Here is a 16,861-nt window from a genome sequence, read left to right as displayed (position 1 = left end):
TGTCTTTAAATCATTGGATAAGTGTTTGCGAACAAGGAACACACTTGCAATTGTCAGGGCCAGCTAAGAAATAGGAAGGTATTATAAAATCAAATAATTTACTAGAAAAGAAAAAATAAACTGAGCAGCTCTGATAATGACAAAGATGACCTTTTCCCCTTCTCAGGTGGATTTGATTTTTAAACACTAAATAAGGACTTCTTCAGTTTTAACAGCTAGGGAGGAGAAGCACAAAGCCTGGAAACTTTAAAGAATTCTTTGTTTCTGGCTTGCTCCTTATTTCTAGAAAGACAGTAGACCTGTGCACATGTAACCAGCTACACAGCAATGATTATCCACCTGGCACAGGGACAGGGGTGAGATTTATCTTGTCAGCATATGGGGAGAACTTGACTTGGTTGGCATGAATGAAAACCACTGCAGTTCACTGTATTCCAAAAATACCTTTTGGTTGCTCAATTACTGAATAGAGTGAATAGTTCAATGATGCTTTAGATGTCTCTGCCAACAACCCAGTGTAGTTTGACTCTTGTCATCAACTTCTCTTCATCATGCAGAATCTCCTTCTGTAAACAAAGCCAGGAAGGAGTATGCAGGAAAACATTTTACTGATTTCTTGGTCATGAATAAGGTGCCTAGAAAACATATTTTGTCTATTCCAAACCCTCTCAGGGTTCATGCATTGTCTGTTCCCCAAAGAGGAGATGTGAATATACCTCAGCCAACACAATGCTTGTGAGAAGTTTCTTTGAGCATCCTCCATCCAAGACCTGTTGAAGTTCCTTGCACACTGTGGTCATACAGATAGACTACATGTAGATCCTGAATGAATGAATTAATTTTGGGTTTGATGTTTAATTTTAATTTCTGACAGAAAGACCAGCAAAGAAAGTCAGGTAGTAAAACTTTTTTATGTGAGACAAGAGCTTTTTTTTTACTTTTTTTTTTTTTTTTGTGAGAACAATGAACCTCTACCTACTAAGTACAACAGAAAATATCCCAAAACGGTGAGGAGCAAAGGGCACAGCACTATGAGTAGCTCTAATGCTCCTCTAGAGATTGACTAAGCATGTAGGACTTCAGTAGTTCTACCAGGCAACATGGACAAACAGCACACAATTTTGTATTTTATCTTTCTGAGGACTCTAAAATATTGCAATGCACACAAATGAGATTCTTTCCTCCTTTTTTGGATTTAAAAAAAGCAACCAACAACTCTACCCCCTCTACTATTGTGAGCCATCATGTTTCTCTCTCTCGTTCATTGTCCCTTTACAAAAGCACATGGAAAGCACAGGTCTGGAGGTGGGTTCAATCAAGAGTCTAGTTTAAAATTCTCCTTTCCACCAACGCTCATATTTAGCAAGATGACAACAGGCAGAAGGAGATGGGCCACATCTGAGCAATGCTCAGGTTTTAAATGCATATACTTCAGAAGCCTGCACCCAAAGGAAGGAAAAAAAGAAAACAAGGGAAAGAAAACAGATCTCTTGAGAGCTCAGAAGTAAACAGGGAGGAGGTGAGGGTTTACAGCTACGTTAATGCAGTGTAGGTTGGCACCGCAAAGCCATGTCCTGTATCAGCACAGTCTGCCTTGATTTAAAAGCAGGCAATGTTCACATTGCCAGAGCAGAAAACGTTCTTTTCCATGGGAAAAGTGATTGTTGATGCTGGCAATTGACTGAGGCTTACAGCCAAGGGTTTAACATGGCAGCATTCTTTTGCCTTAAGTGGATTCTTGGACCCCTACTCTGTTGCAAAAGAGGTCCGTGTGGAATATGTGCTCTCCAGCCTAAAAACTGAGCTCTCCTCCCTCCTCTATCACAGGCAGTACCACAGACTCTTGCTTAGCTGGTCTACTAGCTGGGCTACAGCTTAGGCCCCTACCAGAATTTGATCACCTGAAATGAAAGTGTTAACACGTACTTGGAAGCAAGGCTTGTATTTTGTTATCTTTTTGCACAGTGAATTCTTAGTTATGATCTGAATGTATTACAGAGAAGGAAAAGGCCACTTGGCCTAATAAACTTTCCCCCTTTGGGGTTAGCTGGACACCACCTCCTTCAATCCCCCCCCTTTCTGTAGAAATAAAATATGTCTCCCTTTCTCCTGAACTCATTTATAAAAGCTTGATTTAAGGACCTAACTTGGCAACGTGTTCCATATGTCTGTTACTCTAGGAGCATGCAGGCAATGGGCCAAACACAGAGCTTGTGTGATGGGCACAATCCTCCCTGCCTGCTCAAGGAGCTGAACCCCTTTTGCCTGGGTTTAATTTGCTCCAGCTTGCCCATGGCTGCAGAAGAGGGCTGGGGATGAGGAAAGCCTGACTTGCATTCCCAGCTCTGCCAGAGGTTTGCCACAAGACCTAAGGGAAAACAACCTCTTGGCTTTGTTCTGCCTCAGTTTACACAGGCTCTAAGCTACTCATCTCCTCCAAGGGAGTTCTGTGAAGCTGAATTAATAATGGCAACAACTAAGCCCTCCAGAAGACAGGCAAGAAATACCAAGCATACTGTAAGCAAAGGGGAAGTTTAAAAATCAGTAAAAAAACTCTGCCTTGAAAGACTTATTAGAAAGGGAGGATATTTAAAATCAGATTAAGTTCTGGACCAAATTCTGCAGACTCAACTTTTACAAGTACAAACAGTTTCAATCAAATCCAGGAGAATACTAACAGGAATAAGAATATGCCTATGCATGAAGGTGCTTATAGGGGCAGGCTCTGCATGACTGCTCCTGATTAACTAGAGTTCAATTACAGAAATCAAATTGGTAGATCCTGAGAAGAAAACTGGTGTAGAAGTGTGTTTACCTGTAGCTTCTTGGTCCTCTGATTAATGCAGGAAGCAGAGCAGCTAAAAACTCTACTGCCAGGAATTTCAGAATCTGACAGGACTGATCTTTTCCCCCAGCTTACCAATTCAGGTGATGCTCTCTTAAAAATTATTTCATGGAGAAAAGTGAGACTGCTTTGACACTGCTGTTATACCTTATAGCCTGATCCTTTTTCACCAACAGTCTGAGACATCTCAGATCTGCCCACCAAGAGAGGAGCAACTGTGCCAAGCAATTCCCCTCCTGGTGACCCCACTGTCCTGTGGCCACCTTTAACAGAGCCACCAGTGGCACATGCCCTTGCCTCAAAATATGTAAAATCACCTTATGGCTTAACATCACCACAGGACACAGGATCAGGTCCCAGCTCTCATAGCTCACAGATGGTTAAAAGCATGAAAAAAAAAAGAAAAAAAGCTGAAGAGTTTTTCCCAGCTACAAATTTGCTTTTTAACCTCCCCCCCAATAAGGGAAAGAATGCTTGCCCAGGTCCAGCACTGCTCTGCTTTGCACACTGTCTCCCCTTGCAGGGGGACAACATCCATCATTCCTGCTTGCTTTGGCAGCACCCTGCCTCAGGTGCTGGGATTTCTCTTGTCTAACTCACAGCACTGGCAAGTAGTAAAATGGTGTTTGGACAACACCATCCCACTCACTGACACGTTCATTCACAGTGTGGTGAAGTCAAACCCATTGTGAACAGACTAAAAGTCATTTCAACTGTCAGCAGGAGGATTTACACAACAAGTTTCTTTCACTCAAATAGTGACTGCAGGGTAAAAACAGCTGTTCAGGCAGTAGCAGCATTAGCTCTTTTCAAACAGAGCAAGATGAGGGAAAGGAGGGAGTTAAAGAAAAGTAAGTCCTATAACGCATTCTTTTTAGGTGAAGCCAAATAAGATATTTTACTGTAAATCCAAGTGAGCAGCTTCCCCATGTTTTTTCTTGCACTCCCCCCTAGCAGAACTCCATCCCCACAGGTGGCAGATATTGGACCCTGCACACCTCCAGCAGCTGCAGCAGCCCATCACTGGCGGTCTCAGACTGCCCTCTACAGTCTGCTCAACCACCCAGCTGATCTTCACGCTAAAGACCTGCCAAATCTGTCAGAACTTGTGACATATTAAAGATACCAGAGGGTCACATATCAGGCAGATAAGCCAGTAATACTGAGCCATCCACTCCGGGAAACGGATGGCTCGGAGAGCGTCTCTCCACTAGGACTTCTCCAGTACAAGAGCTGATCTTGCCATCATTATTCATTACCATTTCTTCCACTGACAGATTCCTCCTTCATCCTTAGAAAAGCTGAGGAGAAGAGCATGGATCACAGCTGACCTTGGCAAAGAAAAATGCCCTGAGAAGAAATGAGTCTCCTCCTCACCACTCACTCCCACACCTGCAGCCCTCTGACATGTCTTTTCCCTACCTGCCTTGGACACTAGCACAGCTCATGTTTTTCAAGCAAGTGTTTCTTCCATCCCTAATTACACACCCAGATACCTTCAGGATAAACTTGGTGTTTAAGAGGTGGCAAATGTTTGCCTTGACCTTTAACACAGATGGCTTTGAAAAGATATTACTGTGTCCCCTGATATTCCCTCCCCAGGCTTGCTTTCTGCAGTATCAGGTTATTGCTGGCCAGCACAGAGGGATGGTGCCAGATAAGAGAGGAAAGATGCCTGGTGATTTTTCATTTTTAAGAAGGGGAAAAGACCACATATCCTGCAACACAGATTTATTGCAGGCAGCAAAATGTCCCCTAATTGGCACTCATGAAAATTTAGTGAGGAGAAAATCCTGTAAAACCAAGCCCAGATACCACAGGCCATAAGCAAAAGAAGAAAATAAAATAAAATAAAGCCAACACGTGTGTGTGCATTTATGTGTGTATAAATATACACACCATGTCTTCATTAAACTCAGATAAAGTTTGTACACCTACCCCATTGTGGTTGGCAAGAGCTTGTGTCCCAGAAGAATGACTTTAATCTCATTTCAGACTCAATAATATAGTGCCAGATGTTCTTGGAAATCTATTTTGCCCCTGTACATTGTGCAATTAACCTTTCAGTTTCCCAGAGATCAAATTAGAGCTGTGGAAATGCTTCCAAAGCCCTCTCTTAATGAGAGAAGCATGGGGTGTTTGAACCAACTACTGAGCCATTCTCCTAGCCCTCTGCTCCTTTGGACATGCCAGGAAGGATGTCAGATCAGCTAGAGATGCCATTGTTTCATTGGCAGAGGGAAAATATAAACAGCCCAGGCAAAAAGTATTTTATCAAGTTTCTGAGGTCAGAGCTTTATAATAAGAAATGTAACTTAGAGGATTACATTTCCTTTGATTACAGAAATTTCCTACAAATTAAGGACATATTTTTTCCAGAAATGGAAAATACAGCATTTCACCCAGTAATAAAGATACTGGTAAGCCACTGGCCAAAAAAATCGACAACTGATCCAACAAGCAGATTTCTCTGCCTGCACAAATCTCTGCTGGTACCATGGCAGAGACATGACAGTGTGGGACTGCTCCTAAGACCTGGGTGCCTAAGTGGGGACAAGTCATTTATCACATCTATGAGCCCATCCTAGGGGCAGAGCTGCAGCTTCTTACCTGCCCAGATATCTCAGTATCCACTCAGAGCCTGAGTGGACTTTGGGTTAGATGAATTTCTCATTCAGCTTTGATTAAAACTTTGATTTCTGTTTTACCCAGGCCTTTTTCAACTCTAGAGTCACTTGGGTGCTTTTGCACCCTTTTTGTGCATGAAATTACAAGGAAGCTGCTAGAAATGGTAAATGTAAATGGGTTCAAAACTAAGTAAAACTATTTTTCCTACAGTGCCCAGAAGCAAACATTGAACCTGAGATAGGAGAGATTTAAAAGACCCCTAGCAAGTATTCCTAAGGCAACCCAACACATTAAATCTCTCTATCTCCTGAACTCCATCCTCGAGCATTTGCAAGCAGCCACAAAAAAAGCTAGAAAGCAAACAGAAAAGTAGCAGTAGCTCAAGAGCACATAAAAGGTTTCTAGGTCTCAGGGTTTTATTTACTCACAGGTACTGACAGGATGTTATCTCTGTATCTTGAGACAAGGAAAAGTGTTTGTTTGTTTTAGCAAATATCTGTTGGTGCTGAAATATTGACATAGCAGAACCTGCTTAAATTAAAACTTTCACTGTAGGACACATCAATAGAATATGATCTGTGCATTAAGCATAAAGAGAGAACTTTAAATTTAGCTCAAACCCAAAGTGAGTTAGATAAAAGAGTTGAGTAGGAGAAAACCTTAATTTTTCAATTACAAGATGGTTTTCAGACATGTGTGCTCCTGTTTATTTATGAAGCTGCTACTATTGTTTTAATGTAAACAGGATTCAAAGTCCACTGGCAGCTAGAAGGGGCCAGTTGAAGTGATTTGAAAGAAAGCTCCTCAGAAAAGTGCTGTTCTATTCATGGAAGCAGTTCCTGCATCATGACTGAAGTGCTATTGAAAAAATAAATAAATGTTTTTATTACAAGATGATAAAAGGGTTTGAATAGAAAAGCTGGCCAGATATGAAAACAAACTTTCACATATAAGGGCTTTTGATAAACATGATTTACTCTGATGACAACAGGCCACGCTGAGAAGTGCTGAAAGCTTATTAATATTATACAAAAGACTTTTGTTTATCATTTGCTGGCCTGCATAGGAGTTGCAACAAGCAAGCAGCAACAGGGCTGGTGTCCTGCCTCCAGAGCTGCATAACAAGGAAAGATTTAGAAAATGCTGCTGGAGTGAACCATTGAAATAAAGCTCTCTTTCAGAGTCCAAGGAATAATGCTGCTGATGACACAAACACAGCTCAGAGGTTTGACACTCTGAAGGTTCAGCTCATCAGCACCCAAGAGAGTCAATTTTAATTTCAAGCCCAGAGGAAACATTGCATTTCCCAGTTCAGAGCCCAGCTGTATGGATTCACTGCCCATTCCACCTTTTCTCCCCCTCACGCTCCTGTGGATTTAGTATGAAGTGATTCTCGTTTGAGAGCTCAGGGAGCTCAGTTTTAACTGGAGCCACTGCAGGGGTGGACATAACACGAGCTTCTCATGTCCAAACTGGAAATAGGATGTCTGTGCCTGCCCCACATCTATCCCAGCCTGAGGATAAAAAATCCCAAGTGGGTAAGAAAAATGGTGCTTTGGTGGACGCCCTCCTAGCTCCGACCTCAGGCTTGTGTTCATCCATTTTCTATAAACACAATCTGCAGGAAGATACAACAGTTACCTTTCCATTTGGTCAAAAATAAACCCCACAACAATAATTTCTAGAATCAAGGGCTTCAGTTTGCATTTTGATTACTGAAAAAACACTATTAATCATACTCTACAAAGTGTTGAGTACCTATGGGAGAATGACACCAGCCTAGGCACTGCAGTGCTCACTGCAAAACCCAAAGCCACTTGAAATTAATCTCCTTTTATACTTGATAAAGCACTCAATAGGAACAGGAAACCTTCTGTCCACTAAATCATTGGTGATAAAGCACAGCTTTACTTCCCTGCACCTATCCCAGATGGAGAGTATTCAACCAAGCACAGGAAATCCTCAGACTGGTACCCACCCTGCTTATGGTCAGACAAGTAGGAAGGATCTCCACTGCCCCTCTTTTTTGTCTCTTAAGGAGGATCCCCAGTTTGGGGCTTTTAGAGCACTTTCCTGAGCCAAAGGTCCCACAGTGTTTAGTCACAGAGTATTAGTCACAGCAACAATTTAGTGACAAATTATTGCTTTTCCTGACAGATAAAGCTGTGTGTGAGGCTTTAAAGGGAGAGGGGGAAAAAACCCAGCAAGTGAAAACAATCTTTAAAAAGTCGCTGTTTTCACTAAAAGCTTTGTGTTTTGTTTTTTTTTACAGAAAATGTTCAAAAAGTCTGCCTAATGCAAAACATCAGTTCTCTTGGCCAGACTTCTGGCAGGTTTGCCACCTAATTCTACCACAGGCATCAGCAAGACCACCAGCTGAAGCCAGCCCATGAAACACCCACCAGATAAAGCACTGGGACCCTGGGTAGGCACCTGCTGAGGCCACACTTCCAGCACCATCCAAGGCACCATTCAGGAGCTTGGACCCACATCTCAGCCAAGACACCTACAGTGAGAAAACTAAACAGTTCTTGCTCAAATAAGGGCTGAGGCACGGCAAAACAGGCTCTCACAAAGCATTTCTGTTCACAGCCCATAAAATCGTCCTGATCTGTGGCTAACGGGAGATTCTTTTGCTAAATGTAATAAATATGTCAACTTTTAAGAATATTACAACCATTTCAGGAGGAGAGGAAGGGAACAAATAATTGGAAAATAAGGAGAACTTTTCCTTGCCATATTCTGTGCAAGATGTGAAATGATGCTGTGTCTCTGGCCACTGCTACATCCTGTTGTGCAAGAGGCCAAAGTGGCTCGTGGAAAGGGGGTAGGAGACCCAAAACTTCCCTGTCAGGGAAGCCATGTGTCTGTATGACTTCCAGCTGGCACAGATGTAATAATAAGGTGAGCAGGAGAGATCCAGACCCTGCCATGAAGGTGGTGGGGCTAATTAACTGAAGATGCAGAGCTATGGATATTACAGGAATGATTATGATTATTCAGAAATGCCATGGCACTAAGATTGGGAAGATTGCTCAGGAGAGCTGAGATATTTTCAATAAGGGCTTGACTCAAAAACTGCTTCTCTTTTACAGGAAGATTTCTACTACTCCTGGTGAACACCAGGTCAGCTAAAGTAAAGTGTTCATTACTAAATAAAATTCAGGCAAGTTTAATTACAAGTTTTCCCCATCTGCTTGAGGAATTTTAGTTGTATGTGTAGGTGTATTTTTGAGAAATGTATTTGCACAAAGATCCAAGACACCTGACTCTTCCTATGCTAGGATTGTCTCAGCATATGATGATGGTTTTCAAAGCCATTAAAAAAATTGAACAAATACTGTCAAGTTGATAGACTCCTTGAACTAAGAAATGAGTTCTTTTGAGAAATCCCAGCGTGAACAGGTCAGATCCAGCACAGGCAGTGTATACAACAGAGATATATTTGCAGATACATTCTCAGTACAACAGGAAAGCCCCCTGATCTTTCTCCTTACACACAGGAAATTATTAAAATATGGAACAAATTAGTTCTATGTAAATTATGTAAAACCTTAAAGAATAGTCTAGAGGAAAAAAAAAAAAGGAGGAAAAAGAACACTCATTTACACATGCTTCAGTCCTGGAAGTAACATTAAATTTTATCCCTCTGAAAAGGGATGAGGCCATACAGTGCAGCAGATATTGTTGGTAGTAAAGTTTTAAAGCATTGCTGCTAAATTCACCAAGACCAAGCTTCTAGACCTATACATCTTAGAGCTGCTATCTGCTCTTAATTAACAATTAAGAATTGCAGTTAACAATTTCACTCTGTGAATTACACCTCTCTTTTATCTGTCCACAGATGGATTACACAGGCATCACTCAACATTACAATTATTTATATCCTGGCAATTCAAACAGTTTCCATCAAGATCCCTGCCTGCAGTAGTACATCTCTGTAACTTTGACATTGGAAGTCTGACCAGTTTTGACTGGATGCAAATACTCAGATAAAAGATCTGAAGTTTTGTCCCTTTGAACAACTTTTGATATTCATTTAGATTTGCTGTTTCTGGGAATATTTAGCCAAATTCATCTCCTGGTAGGAACAATCATCTGAATTATAAAAGGGACATAAACTAATGTAATTTGAGAATTCAGACAAGAATTTGTAGGTTTTTTTTATCTGAGTTTATGATATTCCTAAGTATGTTATTATTTGTTTGATTACGAAGTTCTGCAACCTCAGAGCAAAAGGAAATAGGGAACAAAATATTTGCATCGACTACCTTCAGTAAGCTAGCAGACTCAGCTGGTCTTTTATCAAATTTCTGTTGACATTTTTGTCTTTGTTTTTTATCTTCAGCTGAAGATAAACTGTAACTTCATAAAGAATAAACAAAAGTACAATCCTCTCTTGGTTATCCATAGATGAAGTCTCCAGGAAGGGGCCATGAGAGCAGAGATGCTGTAGGTTATTCCCCAGGAGCTGAGATCAGTCTGGAAGCATTCTTTGTGCTCCCTTACAGCCAGGCTGTGCAAATTTACCAGCTCAGGCCAATCACACAGGACCCTCTGCATTTTGTCTTGATGATACTCCTTTCCACAGTTACATTACTGCATTATTATTATAATATAATTTCAGTATTACATATTGTGTGCTGATAGTGCAAGCTGCAGATGTATAATGCACTGGGCAGTTTTACTTTATGTAGGTTATTCCAGCTCTTTCCTGCCTGTTGCTCACACTGACCAGGAGTTGAGCACACCTTGCTGAAAATTTCATACTTTGCTTGAATTTACAAAAGAAGAAACTAACTGTAAAAATTCAAACCACACTTCCAAAAGCATCCTTGACCAGAGCCCAGAGGACAGACCCAAAAGAAGACCATGACACTGTTCTTGTTAATCATGGCTGGAAAACCCTGCCTAGGCTCCAGCTGCACAAGCAAGCACAACCTCTTCACACAAGACCTGAGTGCAATGTAAGGCCCAGAAATAAAACTGGCTCCAGCAGGAACACAGCGGAGGTCAGCTGAGTTTTGTCTGCCATAAAAGTCATGAATCTGACCTTTCAAAATGTTCTGTGCTCAAAGCACAGGTCTGGAAGCCCATCCTTTTACAACTTCCTCCTCCTTTCCAAAGAACATCTTGTATGTTTGCTACTCTTCCTATTTGTCCTGGGATGGCAGTTTACCAAATTCTCATCCAGTTCCTGAATAAGAGCATTCACTTTTTGATTAAGAGAAATGCAGTTTCTCATTCTCAGTAAAACACAAACAACCACATTCCAGACAACACTGGATAATTTGTTAAATTTTTTTAATTTAAATTTTAAATTTAAATAATTTATTAATTTATTTTTTTTTCTTTAAGCACAAATCATGTAGATTTTATTCTGACCTGAAACAGCACTACTCTTCCCATTGTTTCTACTTCAGCTGGTACCTGAGCTCGATATTCATGGAAAGAAACCGGAGCCCAGACACTCACCCAGTGTAAATTTGTATGATTGCTACAATACCGCGTGAGTGTTGTCAATTTACAGTGAGAAGGGATGGCCCACTATTTCCCAGATACTTAGCTGGAAGTAGAAGAGCAACACAGCCCCTTAGATCTGGGAGGAGGAGTCAAAGCTTTGCCTGATTCTTGACCCCTTCTTCAAGCCAACATCACAGCACGGCTGGTTAGCTCTCAGAAACCAGCACGGTGCCTCGTGGCACATCCCTGGGACCTGCAAAAACAAAGCTCCTCTTGAACATCAGCTTATGGGACCCAACAGAGAATTTGGCAAAGCTTGGCTTTGCTTTGGCAAAGCTTTGGCACATGCTTGGCTTATCCACACTGTGGCATGACCATAATGCCATGGACAAACACAGTGCAAACCCCCTGCCTAAGGCCCACCTAAAACTGGTGCCTGAAGAGGGGCTTTGCCCAAGATATTTTGACAGTTCAGACTCAACAGCGAGTTTGTGTAGAAATATGTTTTCCTTTAGAATTATCAGCTCTATTAGGGAGATTTGTGTTACCACCAAATCAAAACAGTAAAAGAGATTTAACAGTTAAAACTTTTTTCACTGTAAGTTTACATAAATCAAAAGCAATGCCCAGATTTCCCATCAAGACCTACTTGGACTATCAGCTCCTGTTTCAAGTAGTGATTCCACAACAGGAATCTCCTTCAACTTAAAAAACCACGATGTGTTGAGTATTCACTCTGAAAATAAACAAGGCCCCATAAGAAGGAACATTTGAAAGCTGAGCAATAGTCATTGCTGAAAGCATAGGCCATTATATTTAGCAAAATGTTAGGAAAGTTCTCACTTCCTTATCAAAAAGGACAACCTTATCTGTGCCTTGACCATGGTGCAACCTTCACTTGACATTTTAACTGGAATACATGAGGCTTGAGAAACTCCATCTTTCAGGGCTTGAACAACAGACTGGACTTCTTGCAAGACTTCAGCTGCGAAGTGTTAATGATACCATCTTTGCATATGCCATTATTGGGACTGCAGAATACTCAATTAGCTTTTTTTTTCCCCTTTTCTTTAATGGCATTACAATATGATTAGTAACACAGACATCCCCACTGGCTGCATAGGTTCCACTTATGCCACGCAAAAACCAGAAAATTTGTAACACAAAATCTGGCATTTTGCCAGATTTCTACAGGGCATTAGTAACAAACTGGTGAAGCTCATTAAAAAAAAAGAGAGAGAAACCTATAACCATTAAAAGACCATTAAGCAGCATGTCATTTTGTAAAGCTAAATAGCCCACAGTAATCAAAAGCATATGAACCCCAGCTGGGTTACCCAGCAAATTGTTTCAATTTAGGGGGGAGAATTCATCAAGAAAGATTGTTCCTAGGATTGGGTTGATTTTTCTCCTTCAGTTGTTGGCTCCATGTCCCATTATAAATTACAGTGATTGATGCACCTTGCAGGCAAAGGTGAGGAGTGACCAGAATAGCCAGAACATCTGCTCAAAGCAAGGCAGCACTAATGCAGAACCTCTGCAGAAAGTTGTCACTCATGGTTATCCCACTACTGCCAGCCAGCCACACCACAAGCAACTGCTTTGCCATTTTCTTCATCACCCAAGTTGCACAAGGGCTATGAATTGGCTTTTCCCATCCCTGCTGCCTGAGGAAAATGAGAGAAGTAATTTTCATCACAGTTTGTTATGAAGAAGTCATTCGCTAATAGGTTGTCAACCAAGGAAAACAAAACAACACTAAACAAAACAGAGGATGAGTCTCTAGTGATTTTAGCTATCACACACCTCCTCTTCCAGTGCAGAGAGAGACACACATTTTCCCTCAATATTTGAGCAATACCTGTAACTCCCTGCTTGGAGCAAGACAGCAGAGAAAGCAATATAATAGCATGACCTAGACACCCATTATTTGCCTGCTCTGTACCTGATTTGCTTTGGTGCCTGTCTATCCTTCAAAAACCGGTCCCTGGGTCTCAATTCAGCAAGGCATGGAAGCAGGCACCTAGAGACAAGCATATTCCAGTGAGACTGCCCATGTTCTTTATGCAATATCATCTAATAACTTGCTGAAGTGGGACTGGAAGTTCTCTCTGCTTCAAACTATATAACATAAATAAGTCCTTGCTACATCGTTTAAAGCCAGGTGACTGCCCAAACCAAAAGAGAAGAAACAAGTCTACAAAATAACACAGTTTTGACACATCTTCCATTTTCACAGGAGCAGTGTGAAAAAAAAAACCCAAGTATTTTCTCAGCATTTTTAACACAGATGATTTTCCAAAGCCACCTCGTTCTACATTGTTGGGGTACACAGGGTGATTAAAAGTCTCATTGAAGGGAAAACTCCAGCTGAACACGCAAGAATAGCACATGACATCTTTAAGTGCAAGGTCTTTCAAAGTAATGGGACTCAGACCTTTGATCTATCCCTGGAACCCACATTTCTGATTCTCCTGGAAGAGGCAGCAATTTGGAAATTGTTACTTTATGTAAAGTAGCCCATCTTGGGGTGATTCATATTGTATCCCATATTCAGCTGTGCCTTAAAAATTGTTATTATATCTTTAAGGCCCTTCAGCCAAGGACTTTGGGGGTTGCTTTGCACAGGTATTTTAAAAATAACTGCACCCAGGTTTTTCAGAGCTTTTCACAGCATGGTATTTGCATAGCTGGCTGCTCAGCCTTTGCTCAGGCAAGGACCTTTTCTTTCCTCTGGTTTTTCTTGTGGGGTGTTTTTCTTTTTCCCCTTGGCTCAGAAAAGCCATGCCTTGTACTGGGGAAGCTCTTCATCTGCTGCTGGAACTGCTCTGTGAGGTTCCTGCCTTCCTGAGACGGATCTGGCACCATCTGCTCACTGCTCACTGCCAAGCCATCCCAACAGGCCCATACTGGGAACGGGGATTTTCCAGCATTTTGGGTCTGTCTTTGTTTCAGTGGGGTGGGGAGGTCTAGCAGTTCAATACCTAGCAGTTATTTACTTTTTTCCTCCCTGCTTATTGGCATTCCTGTTCTTAATAAACTTTCACTTTCACCTATTAGTATTAGCTTCTTATTGGTGGAAAGGGGTTGGTGGAACCCTTAGAGATGATGACTCATTCCAGAATCTTCTCCTTTAAATTGTCCCAATCCAAGACATCCACAAAAAGCTTAAAGCCAGAACTCCAGCCTCTCCATGCCAGAGAGTCATGGTGACCTTGGAAATGTTTACAAGAGATTTTTAGGGCACCCAAAGGGCCTGCAGTCATCTGATGGCTGAAATGCATCGTCTCCATCTAAAGGTGAAGCTGAGGATTTGTAAATCTGCAGCCTCTTGGTAAAGAAGCGTATGCAGTCCTCTGTTTAAATTGTGTTTAATTTCACCAGACATCTCCATTGGACTGGACAGTTTATTTGCAGTGGAAGTCTCCTCCTGAAGGCCTTTAGATGGTACAGGCTAAACTGACAATACTAAAGCATAGCACTAAATCATCCCAGAGCTTACAATTTTCCAGTGTGCTTCCCATTGAAAGTAACAGAACACAAGTGGAAAAATCAGATAACATCCTAAGATACAGAGACTTAAATTACATCTGTTTCCACTGCTGGATGTGACCATTTTAAAGGATACAGAGATAATGTTCCTCAAATAATGTGCTCATATTAACACCGGCTCACATTTTAGAACTGACCTGATACAAAGCCACTCAAGAGCTGCACACTTTATTCTTCGTGGTCTGAAAAAATATAAAGACCTGACAGAACCCAAGTTTTTACTATTAAAAAAAAAATCACACTGAGTTTAGAGGTGGTAATTTTTGATCAGAGGTTTCTAGCTGTCTGTTAGAGTGGGTACATGAGTGCCTGTATCTGCTTGGTAAAGATGGCACAAAACTCAACTCTCACCAACACCTTGAAACATCTATTCAATACTTGAGCAAAAACTCTGTGCATGCCATGTGGCTGCTGTTTTTACCTTGGCCAGGAGGGTTTCCCTTCCCTCCATCCACCCAAGCTTTCACCAAAATCCTGGAATCCTCAATCCCCTTAAGGGCTCTCTCTCTGTGTCAGATTAGTGCAGTAATATGTTCAAAAGTTATTTGTGAGGGACTTGGATGCAGACAGCTGGAAGGACTGCTGAACTGCAAATCCTATTTTCTTAACAAAACAGAACAACAGAAGTATCCTCAATTTTGGCCTACAGAATATGAAGCTTTACATTCTGTTTTATTAGCTATTGAGACAGACAGTAACTGAGATGTAAAAACTGCAATGAAGAAAAAAAAAAAGAAATTCAATAGGACAGGTGTAAGTTAAGCAGGAATAACTGCATGCAAGAATGAAGAGTGGTGGCAAACTGTTGGATAACACATCTTCAGAGAGGCACTAGAGGACATGCTAATGCTCCTGGGGAAAAAAGGAATATTTTATATTAGGATTAAGTACACAGAAATATATCTTCTAAGATACCTGAAACAGAATTTCTATATCCATAGAGATCTTATATCTATAGCTAGATCATAGCTGCATTCTGGGTCCAGCTTTGAACCCTGAATCTAAGGGAAGTTGTCATTCAGCTGGAGAGATGGGCACACATTTGGGATTATTTAGTCTAAAGTGCATAAAATTCAGTGGAGATGTGAAAACATTTTAAAATCTGTGGTAGGTTACTGTGAAGAAGAAGGAATCATTTTTTATTATAGCCAGGAAACAACCTTATACTGCAGGAAGAAAATTCCAGGCTGGCATTGACAGTAATAAAAATAGCAAAATGCAAGAGCAGAAAACCCAAGAAAACTACAGGGCAGCTGGTCCTGGAGATCTTTTAAGAAGAGGTCACATAGATATGCCAGATGTCACACAGTTTTTGGCAATCCTGTTCTGAGGTAAGGACACAGACAGACAATTACCAGTTTAGTCTGTAATCATTCTGAGAAAATGGACATGGAAAATGTTTTATTATTTCCTCTTTCCCCACAATATATTACGTGAAGTGGCTTCTAACTTTAATCTGAGTGTTGGCCAAAGTTTAAGATTTTATTTGAACTGAACTGACTCTCATCCTCTTTCCACAGGATGAAGCCAAGACAGTTTGTGGTATAAAACAAATGCTACAACCAAATTAGGCCTCCATCACACAGACCCTAGATCTGCAAATGTGATGCAAGTCTATGCATAAATCATTCTGCTGGACTTGCAGAAAGGCACTGGTATCTTTGCAAGACTGGGGATATGATTTCTGCTTCCTCTAACAGCACACAAATGGGTTCCCCAAGCTCATTTGAATTCTGTACATAATCAGGATGTAGCCCACAGCTCCATTGATTTGTGAGTTTTATGTTCCATAGTTGAATTTATCCCTAGGGGTTTGTCACCTAATTCATTGAACAAGCAGAGATTTTAAGATAAATCTGGAAAAAAAATACGGAAGAAAATAAAACTGCTATCTTAATGAATAAGGAGAAAATACTAGTAGTGGAAAGTGGAACAATCAAAGAACAGACCAAAAATATACAATATTCTCAAAAGAAAAACTTTAAAGGAAGAATCAGGCAGAAATTTTACATGGGTATCTTAATACAAGCAGGGCTGATGTTAAGGGATTATTTAAACAAGTTGAGAGAAGTTATCACCAGTTAATGATGAGTTTGTTAGCTTACAGGCTGTTAACACTCAAACAAACTGGTCATTAAATGTGGTTACTATTTATTTTAATGGGAATTTACTAGAACCTTTATTTAAAGCTTTAATGGGAGGGAGAGTCACAGCATGCACACAAAGTCCCACACAGCCAAACAGATTTGCCTGGATTTGAAACAAAAAAAAAAAAAAGAAACATTTCACAGCATCAATGCCCACCTCTCCTCTAGCAAAAAGGGTATTAGGAGAGTTTGGATTCTCTGAAAGAGCTTAATATCTAATAAGAAC

At 40.9% G+C, this 16,861-nt stretch overlaps 1 long non-coding RNA gene across 4 annotated transcripts in view; it reads right to left on the bottom strand.

Annotated features, from left to right (window-relative positions):
* The window catches only part of LOC117244135, a 56,055-nt gene that overhangs the window by 15,843 nt on the left and 23,351 nt on the right, over positions 1-16,861 (bottom strand). The window contains exon 3 of one of the 4 annotated variants that reach the window (XR_004496647.1): positions 445-566. The exons of 2 other annotated variants lie outside the window; for them this stretch is intronic. This is a non-coding gene — a long non-coding RNA (uncharacterized LOC117244135). Of the gene's footprint in view, positions 1-270; positions 567-16,861 lie in introns of those variants that run through there. One more of the 4 variants, XR_004496646.1, reaches the window with a different exon arrangement.

This window comes from Parus major, chromosome 3 (genome assembly GCF_001522545.3).
Source record: "Parus major isolate Abel chromosome 3, Parus_major1.1, whole genome shotgun sequence".
NCBI lineage: Eukaryota > Metazoa > Chordata > Aves > Passeriformes > Paridae > Parus > Parus major.
The sequence above is the reverse complement of the archived record's forward strand: the minus strand, read 5'-3'. Positions and strand labels throughout refer to the sequence as shown.